This window comes from Perognathus longimembris, chromosome 5 (assembly GCF_023159225.1).
Source record: "Perognathus longimembris pacificus isolate PPM17 chromosome 5, ASM2315922v1, whole genome shotgun sequence".
Lineage (NCBI taxonomy): Eukaryota > Metazoa > Chordata > Mammalia > Rodentia > Heteromyidae > Perognathus > Perognathus longimembris.
Genome location: NC_063165.1, coordinates 42159051 through 42186539, shown reverse-complemented (window position 1 = coordinate 42186539; position 27489 = coordinate 42159051). Strand labels below are relative to the sequence as shown.

At 34.5% G+C, this 27489-nt stretch overlaps 1 protein-coding gene across 16 annotated transcripts in view; it reads left to right on the top strand.

The window, feature by feature from the left end:
* The window catches only part of Zbtb20 (zinc finger and BTB domain containing 20), a 748243-nt gene that overhangs the window by 153362 nt on the left and 567392 nt on the right, over positions 1-27489 (top strand). For 10 of the 16 annotated variants that reach the window (XM_048346652.1, XM_048346650.1, XM_048346669.1 and 7 more), the window contains one exon: positions 18083-18126. The exons of 5 other annotated variants lie outside the window; for them this stretch is intronic. The gene's annotated coding sequence lies outside the window, so the exon portion shown is untranslated. Of the gene's footprint in view, positions 1-18082; positions 18127-20835; positions 21329-27489 lie in introns of those variants that run through there. One more of the 16 variants, XM_048346656.1, reaches the window with a different exon arrangement.

Genomic DNA, 27489 nt, shown 5'->3' with positions numbered 1-27489 from the left:
TTTCACTAAAGCTTCATTTTTAGCTTTCATCTAAAAATGTATGACCTCCTCCTCCGTTCAGTTTTTTGTCTCTGCTGATATAGGTCTTACCTCTAAGCAATTAATCTTTAATCTTAACAAAACTTAGTGACCTAACACTGAAAGATCATTAACTGTACTTGTATTGATATAAAATTTTGGTGAACAACATGATCTATTATAAAGAATGCCATGGACTTTCTTTTTTATAACTCTAATTTTGAAACTCCTATATCCTTACTGATTTTCTGTTTCTGGGAATGGAGTGTTGACATAAGCAAATGCAATTATGATTTTTTTTGTTCATTCAGTTCTTGTCAGTTTCTGCTCAGCATATCTTATAGCTCTATTGTTAGGCACATACACATTTAGGATTATTATGTCCTAATGGTTAACTAACCATTTAACATTATATAATGTCTGGCTCAATCCTGGAAATGTTCTTAATTTTGACTTTATTTTATCCAAAAATAATTTAGCAATACCAGCTCTATCATAATTGGGGTTTATGTGATATAGCCAGGCCTCTACATATGTGGGTTCTAACTCTACGTACCCAAATAACTGGATGAACAGCAAAAACAGTGGCATCTGTATTGAACGTTATTGACATTTTGGTTGTCATTATTCCCCAAAATACAGCATAAAAACATTTGCATAGATTTTACATTTTTTTGGTTATTTTTAAGGAATGGAGTGATGGTTTAAAGTATATAGGAGCTATGTGTAGATTATGCATAAATATATTGAAGGAGCTCCGAAGCCATGTATTTCTTTATCTCTTGGAGTCCCAGATCAATCTCTACAGGTACTGAAGGACCACTACAATTCTTTCCCATCGTTTTTCTTTTAACTTTTCTTTATAATTATATTTTGAAGTAATTTTCTGGTAAACATTATTGTTAGGTTATTTACTAAATCCACTTTGACAATATTTTCTTTAATTGATGTGTTTAGACCATTTATATTTAATGTTCATATTATGTTTTAATTTGTGACTTTCATTTTGTTAGGATTTTTGTTTGCTCCTCTGTTTTGATTCCTATTTCCTGTTTTGTTTTGGTTTATTTGGTTTATTTTTTTATTCCATTTAAATTAATCATCCTTTTGAATATTTCTCTTTCTACAGTTTTACTTGGGGTTATTGTAAAATGTATAGCATAAATACTTGCCTATTTATGATTATCTTAGAGTAAAATTTTTTTAACTTTAGTAGAATTTATAATCTTGCACAAAATTGAGTGTATAAATTTTGCTGACATGTTATTTTGATCTGAATTTTACATTGTATATTTTATATCTATATACATTATAGAAACTTATATAACTGTATGTTTATGCATTTAAAACTCATAAGATAACAAGGTGTTATAATTTAACTTTAAGTTTTCAAAAATATTTTAGAGGAGTTAAGAAGTATGAATACTCATTTATTTATTATTTCTGTTGATCCTCATTCTTAATGTTTAATTAAACATTAAAAATTCATTAAAGATTTATTACAGTTTAATGAAACTTTTTTAGGGGCTGGTGTTCTAGGGACAGATTTACTTAATTTTTCTTTACATAACAATATCTTTAACCTGATTTTATTCTGAGAAGGTATTTTTACTGGATATAGAATTGGTTGTTAAATTTCTTTTCTCTCAGCACTTTAAAAAAAGGTGAGTCATTTCCTTGTGGAGTCTATGGTTTCTGATGAGAAATCCAAAGTCATTTGAATCATGTTCCCCTGTAGACAATATTTTCAAAATATTCTTCCCGGTCTTCAGCTTCCAGAAGTTTTAACATATGCAGACGTGGTTTATTTTCTTTTTATCCTGTTGTAATTCTTAAACATGTAGGCTTTGTATTTTACAAAATTAGGAGAATTTCCAGAGATAATTTTTTCAAATACTTTTTTTTATATTAGTACCAAAAACAAAGCAAACAAACAACAACAACAAAACCACCACTGGGCCTCATGTTATCCCTCTGCTTTTTCCTCAAGACTGATAGTCTATCACTTAAGCCACATCTCCAAGTGCAGGCTTTTTTGTTTTTCTTTTTCTCATTATTTGGAGAAAAGATCATTATGGATTTGTCTTCCCAGGCTAGCTTGAAACTGTTGTGAAACAGTTTCACCCATCTGAACAGCTACAATTTGATATCAGCCTGAGCCATTAGAGCTCCACTCAAATGTTTATTTAGTATCATACTTTTTTCTTTTTAATAATTAAGAACATACATGTTAGATTTCTTATTTTATACCGTGGTTTCCTAAACCGCCTTTAATTTTTTTATTATTACTGAATGTTAAACAAAGTTTATTTTAATAAATATCCACAACTTCAAGGTCACACCTAATACATCCTCATATTCTCTACTATCCAGCTAATGAAAATGCACCATAAACAACTTAATCCTTTGCAAACCTACCGTCTCACAATTTCATGTCACCCCAACATGCTCTAGGGGCTGTTTATTATCACATATTAACATTGGGGGTATTCCTGAATAAGAAATATGTTTTGGTTACATTAATTTGGTTTGATTTTGACCTAAAATTTGACATTGAACAATGAGCATGGTACGCAAAATGTGATTATGAACTTTTGACCTCTTTGTGCAGCTACATGATAATAACTAATAATAATATTAATACTAACTAGTACGAGGGTCTGAGGCACAAGAGACCAAAACTCTTGATGAATAATAGACTAATGTTCTAGTAGAGGACAACAAATGTAAAAGTAGTAAATCAAAGACCCAATTTTCTCTTTGCTATTCATAGTTGACAAATTAATTTAACTTATCTTAAAGTTCATGAAACCTTTTTCTGTTCTCTTCATTCTCCTATTGAGATGATCCAGCATTTTTTTTTTTTCAGTTTCAAGATTGCTCCATATTGGGCTGGGAGTATGGCCTAGTGGCAAGAGTGCTTGCCTCGTATACATGAAGCCCTGGGTTCAATTCCCCAGCACCACATACATAGAAAATGGCCAGAAGTGGCACTGTGGCTCAAGTGGCATAGTGCTAGCCTTGAGCAAAAAGAAGCCAGGGACAGTGCTCAGGCCCTGAGTCCAAGGCCCAGGACTGACAAAAACAAAACAAACAAAAGATTGCTCCATATTGCTTGCTAAAACATTTTTTTTCTTTTTTTGCCAGTCCTGGGGCTTGGACTCAGGGCCTGAGCACTGTCCCTGGCTTCCTTTTGCTCAAGGCTAGCACTCTGCCACTTGAGCCACAGCGCCACTTCTGGCCATTTTCTGTATATGTGGTGCTGGGGAATCGAACCCAGGGCCTCATGTATATGAGGCAGGCACTCTTGCCACTAGGCCATATCCCCAGCCCTTGCTAGAACATTTTATAATGGCTAATTTAAAGTCTGGAATTTTAATTCCAACATCTGTGTTATTGCAGTTTTTGTGTCTGTTGATTTTCTTTCTCATGCAAGTTGGTATTTTCTTGGTTCTTCATATGCCTTGTAATTGTGGATTATATCTTTGACATTTAATATTTGACATTTTTAATATTATGAGATTCTCAGTCCTGTTTAAATGGTTTGGAGAATGTTGATTTTTGTTTTAGCAGACAGTTGATCTGGTGAGGTTCAGGTTACAAGTTACAATCTTCTTTCTGTGATTCCAGTCTTTCCCCCCCCACCCCCCCAGTGCTAGTCAAGTCTATCCTGTGTTTACCAGTGGCCAAGACTTGGGCATCGTCATTGGTTTGTTAATTCAATTCTCACTTACTTTTGAGAGCTGAATAAGATCTGTTTTATGCCTGTGCACCTCAAAATGAACGATGAATTTCCTAACAATTTTATGAGATCAGCATACTGAATCCTTTTCTCTCCATAATCTCACAGGCATCTTTCGGTTTCCTAGGGCTGTCTTTTATAACCCTGCAGTCCACACACTTACGTTATTTGCCTCTGATGAACATTTTTGTTACTGAGTCCATGGTCAAGGCCAAGTGACTGAAGGATAAAGAGAAGAAAAGTGAAGTCAATGTAATCTTATATAGCCTTCTAGAAGGCTATAAAGGTTTTATGACTTTTTTTAAGTTAAATGTTTTATTGTAAGAAAAATATAGAGAAAAATTCAGTTATCATAAAGGTATGGATAAGAGAGTTTTCAGAAAGTACACAGAACAGTTCTAGTTTGCAGATTCTAGTCCCTAGAATCATAACATTATTTGTTGGACACTTAGTAGTTATATTATACTAATACCTACAGTATACTATACTGCACTGTACTATTACACAGTAACTCCTAGTATGACTTCTAGAATAATAAACATTATCTCTTTCTGGTAAAGCAACTACTTTTATCCATCTCTGAACTCTGTTTTATTAGTGCTTGATGCCATAATCTTTCAGATGTTCATATTCCTGAAAAAAGTATCACTGTTGTATATTTTACTCATAAACCCTTTCTCCTGGACCCCCATTTCTTTGTGCATCTGCATATCACTGCCTAAATTAATTTTCTTACTACCTGAAATAGCTTACTACTATTGTTTATAGTGTAAATTTGCTGGTGAATTTTTTTACTTTTATTTTTCTGAAACCATTTTTAAATTGGGCCTTTCCTTTGGAGCTTTTCTACCAATTGTTATAAGATTGTGGGTTATACTTTTTTCTCTATATATGTGTGTTTTTATGTTTCTCTATGTATTGTTCTCTATGGAGGGAGACTCTGAAAGGTTGACTGATCAAGAGTCATGGGACACATAAATGAGCATATTAAACTATGACCTCCTTGTATAGCCATTTAAGTTAAAAATTAAAAAAATACAGTTATTTATAAATTCAGTGTAAATTTGATATTTACAGTATGGATTTAGTGAATCAAGATAACATATTCATCACCTCTCTACTCATTTTCTTTTTTTGTTGTTGTTTTCTTTTCTTTTTTTTAAAGTTTTTATTATCAAACTGATATACAGAGAGGTTACAGTTTCATACGTTAGGCATTGGATACATTTCTTGTACTGTTTGTTACCTCATCCCTCATTCCCCCCTCCCCCCTCCCCTTTCCCTTTTCCCTCTCCCCCCATGAGGTGTTCAGTTCATTTACACCAAACAGTTTTGCAAGTATTGCTTTTGTAGTTGTTTGCCTTTTTTTACCCTGTTTCTCTCAATTTGGGCATTCCCTTTCAATTTCCTAGTTCTAATACCAGTATACACAGTTTCCAATATACTCAGATAAGATACAGAGATAGTGTAGGTACAACCACAGGAAGGGGATACAAGAAGATAACCAATAATAGAAGCTACAGTTACACATGGCATGTTGAAAGTAGTTACAACAATGATACAACAATGATTTCTATAACATGGAGTTTATTTCACTTAGCATCATCTTATGTATTCATTAAGGGTATATCTATTGGGCTCTTCTGATCCTCTGCTGTGACTTGCCTAAACCTGTGCTAATTATTCCCTATAAGGGAGACCATAGAGTCCATGTTTCTTTGGGTCTGGCTCACTTCACTTAGTATAATTTTTTCCAAGTCCTTCCATTTCCTTACAAATGGGGCAATGTCATTCCTTCTGATAGAGGCATAAAATTCCATTGTGTATATGTACCACATTTTCCTGATCCATTCGTCTACTGAGGGGCATCTGGGTTGGTTCCAGATTCTTGTTATGACAAATTGTGCTGCAATGAACATTGTTGTGCTGGTGGCTTTAGTGTGATTTTGTTTGTGGTCGTTTGGATAGATACCCAAAAGTGGGGCTGCTGGGTCATAGGGGAGCTCTATGTTTAGCCTTCTGAGAAATCTGCATACCAATTGCCAGAGTGTACTTTTTGAACATCTTCCTATTCCTTACACATACACTATATCACAAACATGCATACACACACACACACACACACACACACACACACACACCTTAGCCAGCAATTTACTCTGTTTCTATGACTTTCTGTTGTTTAGACTTCACATCATAGAAAATTATCACTTAGTCATTCTTTTCCAGTTTCATCATTATTTTTGCAAATGTTAAGGCTTTCTAAGGTCCAAATAATACTTCAGTATTTAATCCAATAATATTGTGATGCATTTATGTGATTTTCTTTAACCATTCATCTGGTGATGGACACTTAGTTTGTCCCTGTATTTTAGTTATTGTGAATGAACTTCAATAAACATTGAAGTCATAGATATCTCTTCCACAGATCTCATGCCATCTTATCTTTATAGATTCAAAGAGTAGTTTTTGTCTACTGTTCATAAAACTTTTTAGCACTAAAACTTTTTGGAACTGTGACCTAAAGTTTTGTGCTTTTTCTCATCCTGATGTTAAAAATTAGCAAATACCTTCAATGCAAAAGTTTTAATGTAGATTTTACCTCACTGTTTTGCTTTTTGAATAGAATATTGAGTTTTAAGATAGCAGTTCTTTGATTAATAAAAAATAACTTTTTGTAAACAATTTTATTTCATTCAGCTATCAGGATTTTTTTCCTTTTTTAAAAAGAGGAATAATTTTTTCAAAACTATACTGTTTAGTAGGTAGAACCATAGGACTTCAATTCAGGAATATAAACTGATTGCCATATTAGAGGGCGGGTGGTAGTTAACTACTTTGTGCCTACACATAGTAATTTCTGAAGACATATGTATCATATTCTCCTATGTATGAAGCTGTTATTGTACCACATTTGATTCTTTCAGCATTCAGTATATAAAAACTCTGTTACTGAGCTTTGTTTCTCTTGAATAAATTGATCAACCTTCATTTAGATGCTGACATTTATATTCAGAGCCAAAAGTAAGAGTCTTTAAAATTGAAAACTTACCCAAAATCAAATTATTTTTTGTTAGAACAAAGAAAGCATTCTGGTTTAGGCAGTTACATGCATCTTGAATGAAACAAGTTAAATATCCACCATAAGAACTGTTCCAGTAAATATGTAAACTGGTTCAGCCACTCTGGCAAGCAGTATGGAGATTCCTCAGAAGGCTAAATGTAGAACTCCCCTATGACCCAGCAACCCCAGTTTTGGGTATTTATCCAAAAAACTACAAACAAAATCACAGTAAAGCCACCAGCACAACAATGGTCATTGCAGCGCAATTTGTCATAGCAAGAATCTGGAACCAACCCAGATGCCCCTCCGTAGACAAATGGATCAGGAAAATGTGGTACATATACACAATGGAATTTTATGCCTCTATCAGAAAGAATGACATTGCCCCATTTGTAAGGAAATGGAAGGACTTGGAAAAAATTATACTAAGTGAAGTGAGCCAGACCCAAAGAAACATGGACTCTATGGTCTCCCTTATTGGGAATAATTAGCACAGGTTTAGGCAAGTCACAACAGAGGATCACAAGAGCCCAATAGCTATACCCTTATGACCACCTAAGATTATGCTAAGTGAAATGAACTCCATTATATGGAAATGATTGTTATATTAGAGTTGTAACTACTTTCAACATCCCATGTGTATCTGTAGTTTCTACTATTGATGATGTTCGTGTATCACCTTCTTGTGATTGTATCTACACTATCTCTGTAATCTTATCTGAGTGTATGGGAAACAGTGTGTACTGGTATTAGAATTAGGAAATTCAAAGGGAATACCAAAATTGAGAGACAAAGGGTAAAATAAGAGAACAATAAAAGCAATACTTGCAAAACTGTTTCGTGTAAGTGAACTGAACACCTCAGTGGGGGAAAGGGGGAGGGGGAAGGGGGATATGAGGGACAAGGTAACAAACAGTACAAGAAATGTATCCAATGCCTAACGTATGAAACTGTAACCTCTCTGTACATCAGTTTTATAATAAAAACTTAAAAAAATAGGCCCTATCTCTTTTAAAACTATGTTGCAACTACTAAAATGAAAAAATTACTTTAAGTATCTTTCAAATTATTTAGCACTAAAATACAGCATAATGTATCCATTAAGATTAAAGGCTTAAAAAGATGGGTTTGTTTCATTTTTTTTTCAGTAATGGGGTTTGAATTTAGGACCTGAAACCGTCTTTAGACAAATACTTGTTATTTTGATCCATTCATCCACTGAGGAATATCCAGGGTGATCCCATACTTTGGCTATGATCAATAGTTCTGCAATAAAAATGGCTGTTTTGGTGGCTTTACTGTATCCTAATTTGTAATCTTTTGGATAAACAAATGCCCAGGAGTGGATTTACTGGATCATGGAGTAGTTCTGTTTTTCTTTTTCTTGAAGAATTTCCAAACTACTTTCAGAGTAATTGTACTAGTTTACATTGCCACCAACAGTATTGAGGTTCCTTAATTGCCCACATCCATGCCAGCATCTGTTACAGTGTGTATTCTTGATGAAAACCATTCTAACTAGGGTGATAGGGAATCTCAGTGTTCTTTTCATTTTCTTTTTCCTTATGGCCAGAGATATTGAAAATATCTTCAAATATCTATTGGCCATTATTGCTTCTGTGAAGTCTCTATTTAGCTTGTTTGCCCATGTATTAACTGGGTTGTTCATTCTTTGAGGGTTTAGTTTCACAAGATCTTTGTATGCACTAGATATCAGGCACAATTGGATATTGATTCATTTGCAAAGATATGGAAGGACCAGGAAAAATCTTCTTGACTGAAGTAAGTCAATCCAAGAGAGAACATGGATATATGTTTTCTCCCATTTGTGCAAGTTAGAATGAATCTATAAATATATAAATATACATGTTATGGAAGTATCCAAGTATATGAACATGTAATAACTGAAATATGGTAGATTCAGGGGAGCACTCTTACCTGTGTCTCCTTGATAGCTGTGTATGTTGTTACAACTATGCATGTTGTCTTTAAGAATTATGAAAAATAACTTTATAGATTGTGCATACATTAAACAGACAATACCAGGAATGGAATAGGAAATGTTTTTGTTGTTCTAAAGTTCTGGTATTGGGCTTTGTACTGTGTGTGAGTGTGTGCGCGCGCATGCATCTATGTGTTTGTGTATGTGTGTGTGTGCATGCACACGTACCATTAAGCTTGAGGCTTGCATTTTGGCAGAGCTTGAGCTTTTTTGCTCAAGACAAGAGCTCTACCAATTCAGCCATAGACCCACTTCTGGCTTTTTGGTGGTTAAATAAAAATAAGAGTCCTAGGAGCTTTCCTGTCCATGGTGGCTTCAAATCAACTTTGATCCTTAGATCTTAGCCTCTTGAGTACTAGGATTAGAAGCATGACAAACAGTACAAGAAATGTATCCAATGCCTAACGTGTGAAACTGTAACCTCTCTGTACATCAGTTTTATAATAAAAACTTTAAAAAAAAATAAAAATTAGGTTGAAAAAGAAAAAAAAAAAAAGCATGAGTCTCCTGCACCCAGTGAGATTGGGCTCTTGATAGAAATCCATGTCTCATCTAACTGTGACTGTTCAGTACAGGGGTTCAGCATCACTGAAGGGCTGTCTTCAGAGTACTCACTGAGTGTTCATTTGCTTATTCAGTTTTAATATTCAATACTTTGTAATTTTACAGAAGTATTATAGGGTCTGTGCAAGCAAATCAAATATGTGTTTGGGTCACTTTTCTAAAATGATATATAGGAAATACTTATTAAAAGCTAGGGTATCCTATGTCCCCCAAATACCTGTCCCTTGAATATAGGCATGTTATTGTCTTATTAGACTTTTCTCCATGCACAAATAAGTTGGAAATGTCTGATTAGAATTTGATTAATTCATACCATCTTAGAAATGAGGACATTTAACCATTCATTTCTGACTTTCTTTGGACCATGGAAAGAATCCTCTGTCGTCTGCCAAACCTCAAATTTCATAGTTTCCTCTCATGCTCCCTAATTAAACAAACTTTTCTTTCCAGGTCTATGTGAATGCCATTTGTGATATAATGCATACCTATCTTCTTATTCAGCTTCTGCATATTTTTTCCTTTGAAAATCCATTAATAAATGATCTGTGGAACCAATATAATGAACACTCATTTACTTAGGTTAAATTAAGACTGTAGATACTGTTGATTTGCCAGCAGTAACAGTAGTTACGTGCTGACTGTCTTGTCTCTGGGAAAGAAGGCAGTTTTAGCATTTCTGAAATTATAATCCAAGTATAAATTCATGGGCACATGAATCCTGTGATATTTGCATGAATTTGAAGTTTGTTAGGTGAGAGCATTTCTTCTCTCAGTTGTGTTATATTATTTTCCATTAGTAATATTACTATTTTTCTGTTGTTTCCTTCAACTTTCTTTTTCCCATCCTTCATTTCCAAGGTGTCCCTGATCATCTGATTCTTATTAAGTAGTTAAATTATGCAGATGCCAATCTCTGTTTCCCCAAACACACATAGCTAATCAAGAATAAAACCATTTCTTGTATATTTATCTCTAGAATGAATCCTTCTTTCTCTGATTTTTTAGGATGGATACATGCTCATTATGATCTGGTAGACAATTATAACATGCGCATTTAGAGTGTAGGTGAATCAAAGAGTACTCTGTGTTAGGAGTTAAGACTTTTATTTTACTCATTTAAAGACAAAGATTTAAATGTGCTTGTTTAAATTCAACAAGCCCTCAGAGCCATGGGGCCTTGAGGGTAAGAGGTGCTTAAAACCAAATATCACAGGAGCTGAAGAAGTAATTATATGCCAGCCTGAAAATGGAGCTGAACAAAAAGTGAGCTGATCTGAATATGGGGGATGGCAAAATGAATCATGTCCCGAGCATCCATAGGCCAAGGAAGCAGAAGGAAGGCATGCTTCTTCATATGTTTTTACCCAATGTTATAAAATTAATGCTTTGATGATGGTCAGCTAATTTGATTTCATCTTTTTCTATATTTTTGGTTTAACTTAAAATTTAAAAATCTTAATTAGGATTAGATTTTAATAACATTTCTTAGTATTTTGTATATTCTGTGTTCAAGGTGGCAAGAAGTTTAAAAATAAACATAACTGGAGAAATATTTAGTGTCCTTATTTTTCTGATGATGAAGCTTTAAAAGCCTTTCACCTCTGTTCATTCTTTCCAAAAGGTGACAAAAGGGAAAGGGGGATGTTAGGAATAAGTCTGAGAAGAGGCATTCTAAATTTTACTTTAAAGACAATGTATCCCACATTCCCAAGTTACTAAAAACTGAAAGACAAGGCAAAAAGTAGATTTATTTTGTTTCAAGTTTTACTCTGGAGTATGGCTTTGTGTTTAAAAAATGCCCTAGGACTAAATTTAGGATAAAAGTGATCACAAGACCAATTTGACTTCTTTCATTTCATTTCAAGTTGATGGCTCATCTTTGATGAAAGCAAAAAATTTATTTTGATAAATTCATAATATGTTTACAAAAGGATGCTATTTAACATTTTTAGAAACATTTTCTTAAATAAGCTCACAATGGATATATAAGCATGAATTTTTTGTCTATGACAATTTATTTCTTTGTATGTCATTACTGGGCCTTGCACTTAGGGGGCTGGGCTCTGTCCCCTAGCATTTTAGCTCAGGGAGTCACCTCAAGCACAGGGCTTCTAAAAATTTTTAAAGCAAATCCGAATTTTTTGGTAACCAGAAGTAAGAATTTTAGAGCTGGGTGCTGGTGGCTCATGCCTGTAATCCTAGCTCTTTGCTATTCAGAAGTCCGAGATCTGGAAGATCTGAGTTCACAGTCAGCCTGGGATTGGGTGGGGTTGGAAGAGATTGGGGAGAATTCTGAAAGGATGATATTAGGCAAGATACATTGTTCTCATAATCTGACATGTTGAATTTAAACTCCTTTGGACAGCCAGAGAGAGAGACAGAGACAGAGAGACATGAGAGAGAGGGAGAGAGAGAGAGGGAGAGAGAGAGACAGGGAGGGAGGGAGACAGAGAGACAGAGAGAGGGAGGGAGGGAGGGAGACAGAGAGACAGAGAGAGGGAGGGAGGGAGGGAAGAGAGAGAGAGAGAGAGAGAGAGAGAGAGAGAGAGATTAAAGCCAATGTTGAAGCCTGGTTTTCTATAGCATTTTCACAAAGCAGAAAAACTTTAAAAGTTAGCATGGACTTTTGAGTGACTAACCAAGTGAAAAAGAGTATTTACTAAACTGCACATATTTTACTAAACTGTATGCAAATTGAACAGAATTTCCATTTGTTACTACCTGATATTTCATAGACAACTTCAAGGGAAAAACAGATGGAGAGAGGGCCATAATTCTTGTAGAACTTGCATCAACATGCTATACTGTTTCCTTGTAGGACAGAACTCTCAGTAGTAACCTGCTTAATAAACATTCTCTTCACTGGCTTTGTTCCTGTTTCATATGTAGTCTGGTAACACAATACCCCCAAATTTGGAAGGATTTCTTGCTGTTCGTTTGAGTTCCTTTTGCTTTCTTTTTTTTTATTATTTTTTTCAAATTTTTATTATCAAACTGATGTACAGAGAGGTTACAGTTTCATATGTTAGGCATTGGATACATTTCTTGTATAGTTTGTTACCTTGTCCCTCATACCCCCCAACCTCCTCCCCCTCCCCCCCAGGTGTTCAGTGCACTTACACCAAACAGTTTTGCAGGTATTGCTTTTGTAGTCCTTTTGCTTTCTTCTTTGTCTTTGACATTTATGTAGGTTCTGGACTATTTAGTTCTCAGAGATTCATTCTTGTTTCAGTCTACTTGATTGTCTCCTGAGAGTGGAGTATGCAAGCTGAATTTCCTAGATCAGTTTTCTTCTGCCTGGGTTCAGCCAATAGCAATCACTGGTGGTTAATAATTACAGAATTCCAGAGAAAGCAAAATGAGAATGTTTCTCCTTTGTGGGCCTTAAGTGACAACTCTGTGTTTTGAAAACCAACCAAGGCTTTCCATTTCTCGCTTTGACTCATTGTTTATCAACCTCTTCCTCTACAAGCTTTACATTGTTTTATTTTCAATATTTTGAGTAATTTGTGTTTCCATTATAGTATCCTGAATGAAACAGTGTTGTAAACCTAATTATACTGTGTCTATGTTCACTTTTTTTAATTTATAAAACTCTATGTATCTGAGGTTTTATGTTTTACAAATTTTGAAACGATATATAATCACTTCAGATATTGTCCTTTTTCTCCCCTTTCTCATTCATAAGTAATTATTATATTATATTAATGTTTGTCCTCAGTATTTCTTAATCTCATATTATCTTTATTTCGTACTATTAATGAGTTCATTGTGATTGTATTTCAGTTCAGTATTTCATCCTGTAGCTGAATTTAACATAATATAGTCTTTTTTAGTATTAATTTTAATGACAAGTTCAGTTCCAATTTTTTAACACAAAATATACTTTCTCATAGTTTATCTTTCCATTCTTTTGAAAGTTCCTTCTGAAGATTTTTTCTCACTAATATCTGAGACTAAATTCTGCTACTTCAATTCTTAAGATTGTGTAATATTTGTATTTAGCTTGATGCTCATATTTAATTGTTCATTTGTGTTTGCTGACATTTATGGAAGAACTTTCATATGTTTAATATTGAGTTTGATATTTTGACCTTTAGGGTTAGCCTTTTTTCTGAGACTTCAGGCTTTGGAAAGTGTCTTGCCAATGTAGATTTTCTTCTTCTAGACACTCCAGGTATATTAGTAGATGGCTATCTTTTGTGTTTATTGGTTTTTGTTTTTGTTTTTAGCATTGCAGTCACTTAAAGCCTTCATTTGTATCTATGGTACAATGTATTATTGCTGGGTTGAATAATTCCCATGTAGTGTTGGGTAGCCTCATAGTGAGGCACCACAAATGGAAAATTACACGTTTAATTTCACCTAATAGGACACAGTCAAAAGGCAGATGTACTGGAAATTTGGTAAAATCAACTATAGGCTGCATGAATAAGGTATATTTGAAACATAAGTGAATTTTGTGTTTAGACTTGGGCTCTATCCCAAGATAATTATATTTATGTAAATAATCCAAAATCCGGGAAAAATCTGAAATCTCTAAAACTTCTGGTCCCAAGATCTTTGGATAAAGGATACTCAACTTTACCAAGATTCTCTTACAAGTTGGCAACCACTATCTAATAAGCACAAAAGGCAAAGAGCTTCCTGTTGCTTAATTAAACTTAATGAGCATGTACACACATTTACCTTTTATGCTTCTGGCAGGTATTGCCTAGAGAATGATATACTGTCACTGTGTCATAGTAAATAATAAATTCATGACTGTATTTGCACAGTCTGTTTTCAGTATGTAAAATCACAAGAAGAATGTAAAATTTCCAATATGTTTTAATAAATATTTCAATTGATCATTCTCCTAATTCTTATTGATAATAATAGAAACTAAATGTACAAAATGTATACATGAATTCTATTAGCAGTTGCTTTGACAAATGTACAATATATGTAGAGATGAAGTTAAATATAGGCAAATATATTTGTTCTCATTAAATTGACATAAAAACTCTGTGTTAAATGTCATCATTTAAAATATGATGGAACTAGATGGTATGGTTGGTATATAAGTTTTCCTATGACACATAATTATTATCCTAGATAAGGGAGATAGGAGGCATGTTTCCAGACCAGCCCCAGAAAAGCATGAGACTGAAAAACTAAAGCAGTTACAACAAGTGACATGGTATAAGTAGTGTAGAGCCAACTATGTGGCCTTGAGTTTAATCCTAGTACACCCCCCCCAAATCCTTTGCAAACCACAGCTGTGACAACCTAGAATAAAAAGACCTTTAAAAAAAGATAAACACTATATACTGTGTCTATCTGTAATGCTGCTGTTAGTAACTTCACCTCAGAAGACCTACACAATTGTAGGATTACATACACTGTGAGAAAATCTAAAGACATAGCATTTAATTTGGGATCTGTGCTGTTCTTTCAATCCAAACAGAAACAGAAATGAAGGCTAGAAAAATATCAGTTATTGTATTTCTGTCTTTCAGGCCGTGAGAAGAAAGAAAAAAAGATTTGACTTTTGCTAACATCTCTCTCTCTCTTTCTCTCTCTCTCTCTCTCTCTTTTATTTACAATCCTAACCTATCATATGGGCTCACAGGTCATTTCCAACACGTGTATTATATATGGAACCATTAAGGAGTTGAATGATGCCAAGTCACTGATTTATTTTGTTCATAGTTTACATTTTTCCCTGATGGTTTCAGTTTAACATGAAATATTTTTGCCCTGATATATTGAATATCATTGCTGCATATATAACTTAGAATCTACCTCTTATGTTTTTCTTCAGTAATAGGAATGGTGCTTTATAATACTCGTTGTGAGTTATGGCTGTTACTATTGTAATGGAGTATTTTCTGATTCCAGCACAGGACTGGCTCGTGAGTTATCTGTTGAAATATAGGGAAATACCCAGAGTGAGCTGTCTGTTTCCTTACCGCTTGTGATCCCTACACTTAGTGTGTGCCATCATCTTCCTATTATTTTATAGCCTGCACTTACTCCTTTACATGACTATGACACTGCTTTGCAAAAATGACCCTATTGGCCAGGAAATGTAATCAACATTTCACAGAGGGGACCAGGAAATTTGCTGAAGATCACAAATTAGAGGAGCGGCTGGACTTGTTTCCAGCACTGTTTGATGGCAAAAGTGAAATGCTTGACTGTCATGGTACCTTCTAACTCTGTGGCGACCTAGAATAGTCTACAAAGAGATCACTGATCATATGAATACCTTTTCTTAGCGCTGTCACCCTGAGACCTTCACATTGACCTCAATCTGACAGCCATTATGTGGTACTGACTTCAGAAGGGCAAAGATGATGGTTATAGCTCACAAAAGCTGACCTGCTTTTGAAAAAATATGTGTGTGTGTGTAATTTTATCTGCATAACAAATCTGTTTTACTCTGGTGTTGTTATCATAACAGTATCTCTAGGCAATATTAACAAGTAACTAACAAATTTACTTCGGTTGCCATTAAGTAACTGTAATCTGTTAAAAATTGTGCATGTGTTTCACTTGGCCCTAAACAATAGGAGATCATCTTCTAACCAAGTATCCTAGATTGGGTCAATATTCCTTCATGCCTGATTTTCTATTATGTTATACCTCCTCTGAGAAAAGTAAATCACATAAAAATTTTAAATGCTTAGCAAAAATAATTTATTAGTGCATTTTATAAGTGACGACTACTAATTAGCATGAATTTTTATTTATTGTTAACTAAATAAAAGTTTTTGCTCAATAATAAGAAGGGATAACCCTGACATATGTTTTCTTACTTTAATGATTGCTCACAAATGCCTTGCGATATTTTGTTTGCCTCTTTATTTGAGCTGTTTGTACATGTTTTTAGTGCTTTTATATTGTTAGCACCATGAGAATAAAATATGTCCTCATGTATCTCTCATTATATCATAGTGCCAAAAACAAGTCTTTGCACATAGTAGATGCTCACTGAATGTTGTTGATTTAGTAAATAATTAGTTTGAACTAGATAGAACAGATTTTTAATCATAAATTGTTCTTGTCATTATTTCACTCTGCATAATTAAAGAAGTTTACATTTAAAGATGATTAAAAATGTGTTATTAAAGTAATGGTGTAAATCTTAGAGCAGTGCGTAAAAATGACCACAGCTATAACCTTATGAGTAAGGGGTGAAAGTGTTTCTTAATGTAGATATGCTTAGTTGGTTTAATTGTGATTGTATTAATTTATTTCTCCAAAGAAGTAAGATTTATAATTTTTATGTGGCACTTTGTAGTTTTTTCTTTTGTCCCTCCTTTGCCAACTAATAATTTTACTATGATGAAAATAGTAAAAATAAAACATTTGAATACTTTATAATTTTATCATTCAGATATAATCATTCATTATTTCATGTTTCTTCTGTTTTTCTCATCTATATAATTTTATACTGTCCATGCAAATGATACATGTTTATAGACTATTATAGTGTTATGTTACAAAATGCATTTTCTATAAAATGGAATTTTTCTTTTTAAAGTACTTTCTATGATTGAAAAAACTTTCCTTACATGTATGTGATTTTTTTATTTTTCTGTTGCTAGTCACTTAGGTTATGTATAGGTTTCCATTATCATAAACTAGTCCTTGTATATAAAGTCTGTTGTTTTTCAGTTATGTGAGATAGAGTCCTAGAACTGAAATCACTGAGTTAAGCTTTTGAACTTTGAGTTCTTGATACATCACATACTTTTAACAATTCTCAATCCCACTGAGCCATCATCAACACTGGTTATTACCTAAACATATCTTTGAGCAAGTAACATCAAGTAGACCTACTGACATTAAAATGTTTATCCTATTAACTATGGTCACAGGTATATAAGCACTTTGTTTTGCTTTCTGAAACAATTATGAAACTTTTTTGAGAATTTAGTTTGGAGATTGCATGTTACAGTGCATCTAAATCCAAAATTTCAAGTCTAATTATAAATGGCATGTGTTTGTTTAAGCTGTAGTTACACAGTCTTCAGAAAAAAAACCCACTTCACTCAGTTTTGTCCAATTGTATTGGGTTGAGGCATTATGTGTTGTGTTTGATGTGGTGTTAATATTCCCTCTCAAACCTATCAGTCTCGTTTTTGTTTACTATTGCTACAAAGTTAATGACCATTCAAAGTTTATTTGTATTTACTTATGCATGTTTTGTGGATAGCTCTGCAAAAGCACCTTTCTTCCTCACCAGTCTTCTAGTCAAACCAAGTGCAGATGAATCTGAGTAGTTTCATTTTAAAAGCGGCAGTCATATTTGTATTAGGAAGTCAATAGTTTTGGAAGAATACCAAAAACAAAATCATTTTAAGTGTTTGCCTCATCCTGTAGTGAAAGCATTTGTGTTTCCCTGGCCATGGTGAGTCTCAGTCCCTTTCTGGTGGTTTTATTGTTTGTTGGTTTTTAATATCATAGCTTAGGGATTTTGTGTGTGTGTGTGTGTGTGTGTGTGTGTGTGTGTGTCCGTGTATTAACCCATATGAATTGAGGGTGATAGGGTGATCTGAAATACCCAATGGAGAACATAGAAACAAAATAATTCACCTCCTTTATATACTGCATTGTTTCCTACTTCTCTACAGAAATGTCTTAGCTTAAATACTAGTATCAATTTAGTACTTACCTGACCTAATTGTTTTTCATTTCACAGGACCTGATAAATTGCAAGTCTGTTTGTGCCTCATAGTCACACAGGTATGTATGTAAATTAAGTATAATTAATGTAAATTTCTCTATTAACTGACAAGTTGTTACATTCCTGTCTATTAAAATCCTTGAATTTGTATTAAAATGTACATTTTTGAATGCTGTAATTATAATTATTGACAGCTTTGAAGACCAGTATATTTTGTAAATACATTGAATTTCATTGTAAGGATCAAATAAACATTTTTAAGATTATTTGATGAGTTAGTACTATTCTAAAACTACTGTTTCTTTTAAATCATTGTGTTGTTTTCAAACTTTTTTGCTGTTTTGAGGTTTATTTTCTGTGGGGTTGCTTTAGGTAAGGAGTGGTTACAGATGTACTGTCTGCTACATGTCTCAAGCACCAGACAAATGGGGAAAAATGTTTGCACCTGTTTAAAATCTCAACGGTGGGGTGTTGTGGTGCCTGGGCAACAGGCAGTAACTCTCAAAAGCTTGGTTGCACCTGCTCAATTGTTGCTTGCAGCTGTGTTACACGAGTGAGCGCACAGAGAAGCTTGTTAGCAGTTTGCTTGTTCCTGTTACGTATTTGTATTTTGTGTACTCCTGAGTTTGGAAGATACTTGATGTAGACCTTGAACTATTACACTGGTTTATCATAAAACTCATTGGTTTAGCTCCCAAATGTTTTCTCCAGCTCCTTTGTTTTGTGTCTGGAACACTGCGTTAATAGCTGCTGACTGCCCTCGATAATGTGTATACTGACTTTTCCAAAGGATACCTGCGAGAGTAGATCTCTCCAGATAACTGTCTAGATAGTCATTTCTGTCCTGGTAGAGACAATTTGTGTTTGGCTCAATTTTACCACGTTGGCAGCCCCACTATGTGAGGCTGGATGTAGTTATTGATCCATTTAGTTGAACAGATTTGAAAGCATTTGGCTATTAGTGGACACATGGGACATATTCAGAAATTTTAAGGGTACTTTTTAAGATGCTTTCTTGATTTGTGCATGCGTCGCTATCACAGTTGAGGTAGGAGTAAGAGAGAAAAAAAGGATGACTTTTAAACTGTTATCCTTAAAATGATGTTAAAATCCAGATGTTGATATTAAGACTGCAACATTATCCTTTAATCAAATGCTAGATAGTTGGTATTATTTTTAAAGTGTTACTGGTAAGATATTACCTTTCTTTTTGTTAAAGCTTTCTATATACTCTGACAGTTATTATGACTGTACCATAGGTAAAAATCTGCAAATGTCACAGAGTAAGCTACATTTTTAAAATATCTTTATTGTAAAGGTGATTTACAAGGGGTTACAGTTACATAAGTGAGGTAATGAATACATTTCTTCTTAAACACTGTTACCCCTTCCCTAATTTTCTCCTTCCTATTCCTCCCTATTCCCCTCCCCACAAGTTATACAGTTCATTTCCAACGTAGTGTCTAGTATCATTGCTACATTTGACATGAAGGTATTTAATTGATCAGTTTCATAGCTTTTAAATTCTTGATATTCAAAACGTGCTCAAATGACCTGCATTATTCTCTGTTGCATAATTAAAGATGTTAAGTAGTTTCCACGAATATTTGGTAACACCAGCATTAAGTGTTGGATCTGCCTTTATGAAATTTATCCTTTGAAAGAACTCATCATAAGATGACTTGAGCTAACCTCTTTGGGAATGGGAAACATATACAGTAAAGTAAATAATTTGCCAGTAGTCCATTCACAGAATGCCTTGTACCTAAATGTTGAATGGATATGTGAATAAATAATTTTAGTGTTATATTAGAAATAGAAGGCTGGGAATATGGGCTAGTGGCAAGAGCACTTGCCTCCTACACATGAAGCTCTCAGTTCGATTCCCCAGCACCACATATATGAAAACGGCCAGAAGGGACGCTGTGGCTCGGGTGGCAGAGTGCTGGCCTTGAGCGGGAAGAAGCCAGGGACAATGCTCAGGCCGAGTCCAAGGCCCAGGACTGGCCAAAAAAAAAAAAAAAAAAAGAAATAGAAGTACAGTGACCTGAAACATCACTTATACATTTTTGGATGAGCCTTGATGGACTCACTTTGGTTTTTATATTATTGGTTGGGTAGAAATGACAATTCTGTTAAGTCTTGTTCTTAACATGAGAAATATTATTATTCATTCTCTTATTACGATTCAAAAATTAAAATAGTATTTGCTTTATACTCAATTTTACTAAGACAAAAATATTTTTATTATCCCTATTATGCACAGGCTGAAGCAGCAATGGTTAAGTTACATGTAACCTTGGAAACTCTGCAGCATAAAGATAAACAAATGTTCTCTGTTATATGATTAATTCCTCCATATCACTCATTGTGCTGTTTTTTCCCTCTATACCTCACTAAAAACACAAAAATAAAATGTTTCTTGGATCAGGTTCATTTAGGATTCAGGATCAGAACATTAATAATTTGAAGCTGTTTAAGTCCCAACTGTAAAAACAAAGTCAAACTAGGACCTTTAAGACTTGCGTTAGGGGCTGGGGATATGGCCTAGTGGCAAGAGCGCTTGCGTCTTATACATGAAGCCCTGGGTTCAATTCCACAGCACCACATATACAGAAAACGGCCAGAAGTGGTGCCGTGACTCAAGTGGCAGAGTGCTAGCCTTGAGCAAAAAGAAGCCAGGGACAGTGCTCAGGCCCTGAGTCCAAGCCCCAGGACTGGCCAAAAAAAAAAAAGACTTGCGTTAGATGGGTCCTTCTAAAGTTCCATTTTGTTTGGAATGAAACACTCACAGAGGAATATTATCAGTTGAAAAAGAAGCCAATAATGACCACATGAAAGCATTTATCAGATTTGGGTACAACTGGTTGGCCATATTCATGAGTACTTTTACATTTGGAAGACACTGTGAAATATAAGGGGTCAAAGTCACAATAACTTATTCTAATGGGTAAGAAGCCAATAGCATAGACATCAACTTTTTTGTTGTTGTTATTAGTGTGAGAGATTAAACTATATCCTTCTGCTAATTTCATGATTAGAAATTAAGAGGTGAGCCAAGAATATGTGTTATCTAGAATATTAATCATTACGGCAGACTGATATTCACAGCTGCTTCAGTAGTCTGAACCAGGAATTACTGCTTCAATCTCAAAGAGAAATTGCCACATCCTTGGCAGAATTTCAAGGTTTCCTGTGATTTCGTGGTTAAAGAAATCAAAGAAGAATATCCATACTTGTTGAGAACATACAAATACCTAAGTATTATTCCTTTATTTTTCTCTCCTATCTCTTTCTCCCTGCCTTGTTTTCTTTTTTCTATTTGTCATGGTAAACCAATCTCAATAATTTTACATAGAATGATAGGCTAAAGGAATAAAATGAAGTCCTTGTCTTCAAATATCATACAAGCCCGAAGAACACACAATTTGTTTGGTTTGGCTACTTTTTAGTAGGGACCTACTCAAGTCTCTGTTTCTTTGTTTTTCATTTGCAAAACTGGACAAAATATAGTATCTACCTCATATTTCATTGTGTTAAGATCTAGGTAACATAGATTCTTGGTTGTCAGATAGCTAATACTCCAATTTATTTTAGGTTCTTTTTATCACCACCACACCTGCTAAAGTTAAAATACATTTCAGTACAGGTAAACTGAAGAAAGGCCATCTAATTGCCTGAGAACTGGGAGCCACGCCTGTGCATTATCATGTAGATCGTCTCAAATATGGAAATTTATCTGTGTTTCCAAAGCTTTAAAGGAGGCTCTTAACAATTGTTTGGTGGGGAGGAGTTTGAACTCAGGACCTTGCAAATACCCTGCTACCTGGGCCACAGGTATAAGGTATACACACACACACACACACACACACACACACACACACACATATATTCCTATATTACATATAGTCCTATACACATATATGTATATATGTACATATAACATACCTGTATATATATGTGTATATATACATACATACCTGGGCCATACCTACATACCTACACTCCTGTACACACACACACACACACACACACACACACACAATCTTCAAGTAGTTGCACAGAGAGGAGTGAATTCAATATACCAGTTTATGAGTATTATGAATCTTTATCAATGTTATCCTTTATTATGTTACTCATAATTCTTCTCCATTTTTTCCACCCTCATACATCCCTTCAGTTTTCTTAGTTTAAAAGAAAATTTTAAATTCACAAATCCATCTGCTGACTCAAGATTACCCTTGTGTATACTTTTTACCATTTTTCAACATTTTTGGGAGGGAAACAAATACTTAACTTTTTATAGATATTTAGTTCATCACACTTATGATGCTTATATGGGAGTCATAACCATTTATTCCCATCAGTCTTTCATTTTATAAAACGGACACACTATACACATGACAAAATATTTCCCCCATCCTCCCTCCAACTCCTTGCAACTATTTTTCTACTGTCTGTCTTGATGATTTTGTCCAGTCCTAGTCATATAAAATAGAACCACATATATATATATATATATATATATATGTTTTAGATGTTTGACTTCTTTCAATTTGCTAATGTCCTCAGCTTTCATGCATTTTATGGTACATATTAATTTCCTCATATTAAGACTAAAAATTACAGTACATGTATATATCACATGCTATTTATTTACTTATTAATTAATGGAGTACTTCCATATTTTAACAATGACAAACCCCGCTATGAATTGAAGTGTACAAATATCTCTTTGAGAACCTATACTTAGTTTTTTTTTTTTATTATGTGTTCAAAGGTTGAACTACTAGGCTTTATCATGTGCTCTTCCAATGAGATCTCTTCTGTCTAACTTGATTGACTACCTTTAGAATGATCTTGGTTCCATCATAAAGAGAATTAGATGGGTCATTCTCAGCAATAAGGCATCTACTATTTGCTTGAGTTTAGATGTTTCAAAGGAGCCTATGAATACCTTGAATAAATCATTGTCTTGGAAGCAATGGTGGATATGGACACTTGCATCCTAAATCTCTTGCTTGTTTTTGAACTTAGGACTTTTAGATTCTAATTGACATGCACTAAAATTTTAGCTACATAATTTGGTAGCTGTGTTATCTGATCAAGGTTGCCTAAGCTTCAAGTGTTCACATCTATAATATTGTGGTAATAGCAATGTCTCAGGTTTTTATTTATTTACTTCTTTTGCCAGTCCTGGGGCTTGAACTCGGGGCCTGAGCACTGTCCCTGGCTTCTTTTTGTTCAAGGGTAGCACTCTACCAGTTGGGCCACAGCACCACTTCTGGCTTTTTCTATATAGGTCATGCTGAGGAATTGAACCCAAGATTTAATGTATAAGAGGCAAGCACTCTACCACTAGGCCATATTTCCAGCCACAATGTCTCAGTTTTTAATGATGAATGTTAGATTGAGTATGGGTTCACTATGGAAATACCTTATATGATACACAGTAGCTAATACTTTTCCCTGCTTAAATTTTTTTATCTTTTGTTAAACTGTAAGTGTGATGGTTAGTATAGGAATCTGAAGGAAGCATGAGGTTTGCTCATTAATATACAATTGGCTTTGGGAAGATATGATTCTGAGGATAGCTAGGAAGTATCTCAATTCAGCATGACTCACAATTTCCAACTATGCTTGCTACATTAAGAAAATCTTAAGGGATAGTCACATTTGCTTTAATATCTCTTGATTATTGAAGTGTGGCTTGTGATAGATGCCTTGTTACTACAAACCCAGACAACTCTCACACTTGTTTTGAAAACTAGAAGTTCTTTGTTGTTGTTGTTTGTTTGTTTTTTCCCCCATCCTAGGGCTTGAACTCAGAGTTCAGGTGCTATTCCTGAGCTGTTTTTACTCAAGGCTAGTGCTCTACCACTTGAGTCACAATTCCACTTCTGATCTTTTCTTAGTAGTTTATTGGAGATAAGAGTCTCATACTTTTCTGCCTTGACTGGCTTCCAACCTTGATCCTCAGATTTCAGCATGCTGAGTAGCTAGGATTACAGGCGTGAGCCTGTAATGAGGTCCATCAATGAAGCAATGAAGAATCACTCCTACTTGCTAATGTATTCTCACAGCATACTAATAAACTGAAAGTCCCCTTAGCAAGGTTGTTGCAAGTAGTCCCAAGTATAGAAAGCTTAGCTGTTGTGAGTACCTAGCTGTGTAGTTTTAGTTTTAATTTTTTCTTGAGGAAGAAATTAGTGTAGTAGAATATCTGATTTCCTCCAATACAAACTCCCTTCAGTGTGAACTTCCACCATTGCAAACTGAGAGAAGGATCTGTTCCTTGCCTTTGATTTATATGGATGGACATCTTTTCCTTGTGTCTCTTTAGAATGTCTTCCCATTGTGAGCTTTTGTCTCAGTGTCCAAATTTTTTCTCATAGGAAATCTACCATATTATATAAGGGTTTACTCTAATGACCTCAAACTTATTACGTCACTGAAGACCAAATAAAATCATATTTTGTGGTACTGGAGGTTATTACTTCAAAGCATATTTTTGAGGGATTCACTTTAACTCACAATAGTTAGATAACTAATATTATATGTGTGTATATATATATATAAATATTTGACAATGCTTACAATCGGTAGATTTTATTTTCTCCAATTTTCAGATGATGAAATGCAATTCCATATAGACTAAGTTGCTCATACAAATTCACACAGCTACTAAATATTAAATACTAGCATTTAAACCAAGTATTATATACTGCTACTAAATGGATAAACTTCATAACAACTCGGTCAAAAACCTAAATATACTTTGAACATTTAAGGTTGTGTTTTGTTTTATTTTATCAATAGGGCCATACCAATGGATATTTTATGCATTCAGAATGGCACATTGTGTTATTTCATCAATGTCCAGCATTGGCTGCTTACATCATTCCTCCTTTGAAAACCCCTGACAGCCTTGAAAGCTTAATGTTTTAGCTCTTCTGCATCTAATGAAGCTTTTGGGCAGGACAGATTCTGAACGTAATCAGGGTTTGATTCTGGCTGATATGTGTGTGGATGGCTATGAAAGCCAAGTCATGACCAGAGTTTTCCTTTCCTCACATATACTTTGGACAGCCCCCCCCCATCCTCTTCCCTCTCTTCTCCTCCCCTCTTCTGTCCTCGTTTTCCTTCCTCTCTTCCCCTCCTCTCTTCCCCTCTCTTTTTTGCCTTAGTTTTGTTTTTTTTCACCTTTACCAGGTATTTTTCTTTTCTGCAATATTTTCCATGAGCAATAAACATTGAAAAGGGCTGAATGTGGACAATATATAGGAAATATATCTGCAGTGTGAAAATCAGCACTCTTGGAGTTATGTACTCTAATCTGGCCACATCATTGGCATTACACACTCACACTAAAGAACAAGAGGCATTATATACCTTATGTAAGTTTTCCATCTTACCAATGAAAATATTTTATTTCTCACTTTGAAGTTGTAGAGCAAAACTAGCTCATGACCCAATTTCACTAATAATTCTCTTAAGTAACCATTGTACTCATTTATAAGATTTTTCCCCCCCACTGTCTGTCTAGCCTGGTTTAAAATTTTATATATGTACTTTTAAAAAATTGATTAGCTGGAGAGCTGCCCATTCCTCTGTGCTGTATTATAAGGATTTAAAAACTGCACACTGAATTCTGTATAGTGTAATTAAAACTGACCCACATTTGGACCTGAGTACACCAGGACTTAGCCAAACTTGCCATGAGCTGAGTTCTGGTGGCAGATGGGAACTAATGAGGACACACTCTACTCCAGAATTTCCCAGCTGCTTGGCCCCTTTTTGTACAAACAAGGTTTGGAGCGAAGTCCAGATCCCAAGAGTATGTTCTGTAAATGTGTTGTACTCAATGATTTGAGTAATGTTCTCACAAAATCGGGCTGTTTCAAAGTATCCTCAAGACTTCAGCTACTGTCAAATTTAAAACATAAACATTCAAAGGGCCCTTTTGTGTTCTCTCCAACCAGTTTTTAATTTTAAACTGAAAGCAAATCAATTTTTCCCCATCTTTATCTTGCGCCAGGCAATGGAGTGACCCCTTATTTCAAAACTGGGAGATTCATAAGCGTTTATCTCAGGGGCAGTTTTACCTCAGGATAGACCTTCTCCTTGAAGCCTATGGATCTCTTCAAGTGGTTTGATGTGCTGGGACTATTCAGGCAGATGTAATTGAATCAGTTTGAAGCAGCTGTAGCTGGCATGTGGTCTCTCAGATTGCTAGCACCTGCTTGTTTTTTTGAAACTCACTGGAGTGAGAGTAGTGCCAAAACCAGCATTGGTCTTGGAGCAGATGAAGCACTCCAGATCTTATATCCCATTCCTCTTCCAACCTAGCCACATCATCACGGATGCTTGAATTAATAAAAACCCCTTTTCATGATTAAGTTTGAGGTATACCTTTCCTTCTCATTTTTCTCAGTATTCAGATCTTGACAGTACTGACCATGTGTGCAAAAAGTAAATAAATAAAAAAATAAGGATGTCTAATAGAGATCAGGTGGCTTTGGGGCTCTCTTATCATTAGACAACTGGGTAGCCTGTGGTTTGCAGAATCATTTAAATGAATGCACCAAATTCATTTGCTGTTCCAGCACAATCTTACTGGCACAAAGAATGAGCAGTTAATGTATAACAAACTGTGAGCTGTTATGGAATATGATCAATATTCATCCCTATCAGGGTGAGAATGTAAAATGGAACTCTTTCTCTCTGAAAGACATGCATTTCTTGAACACTTACTATGAGCAAAATGTAAAGCCTTTCAAAATATAAATTAAAATCTTCAGACATGAGCATGTAAGGCGTAAGTTATAAGATGCAGATTTATAACTTTTAAGAAAGATTTAAATCTGTTCTTAAAATAAACTTCTCTTTGTTCCATTTTATTATTTAACAGATATATACTTAATTCTTAGTGGTATAAATATCCTAACGCTTAAAGTAAGTCAAGATATTAAAGATAACTTATTATTTAAAATGTATAGCAAATATTGCATGGTTTTAATATTAATAGTTTGAAACTACAAAATAAATGGAGTTTAAAAATCTTGATAAAAATTTTATTTCATTATTATCATCAAGTGACTAGTTTTCAAAGTGTGTATAGATGCTGTGGACATAGAGAAATATCTATTGTCCTTGGATTGTTAGTGTACTTGAGGCACATGATATAGTCTTAGAAAAAAATAACAAGCCAGGTACCAGTGGCTCACACCTATAATCAAACTGATATCTGAGATCGCATTTCAAAGCCAGGTTAGGCAGGAAAGTCTGTAAGACTCTTAGCTCCAGTTAATTACTAAAAAGCCAGAAGTGGAGCTGATGTCCTCTTCTTTCACTGCCTATGAAAAGCATCTCCAAATTATGTAGTTCTCTCTTTTACCAAATAAGAACTTGACCTCAGAAGA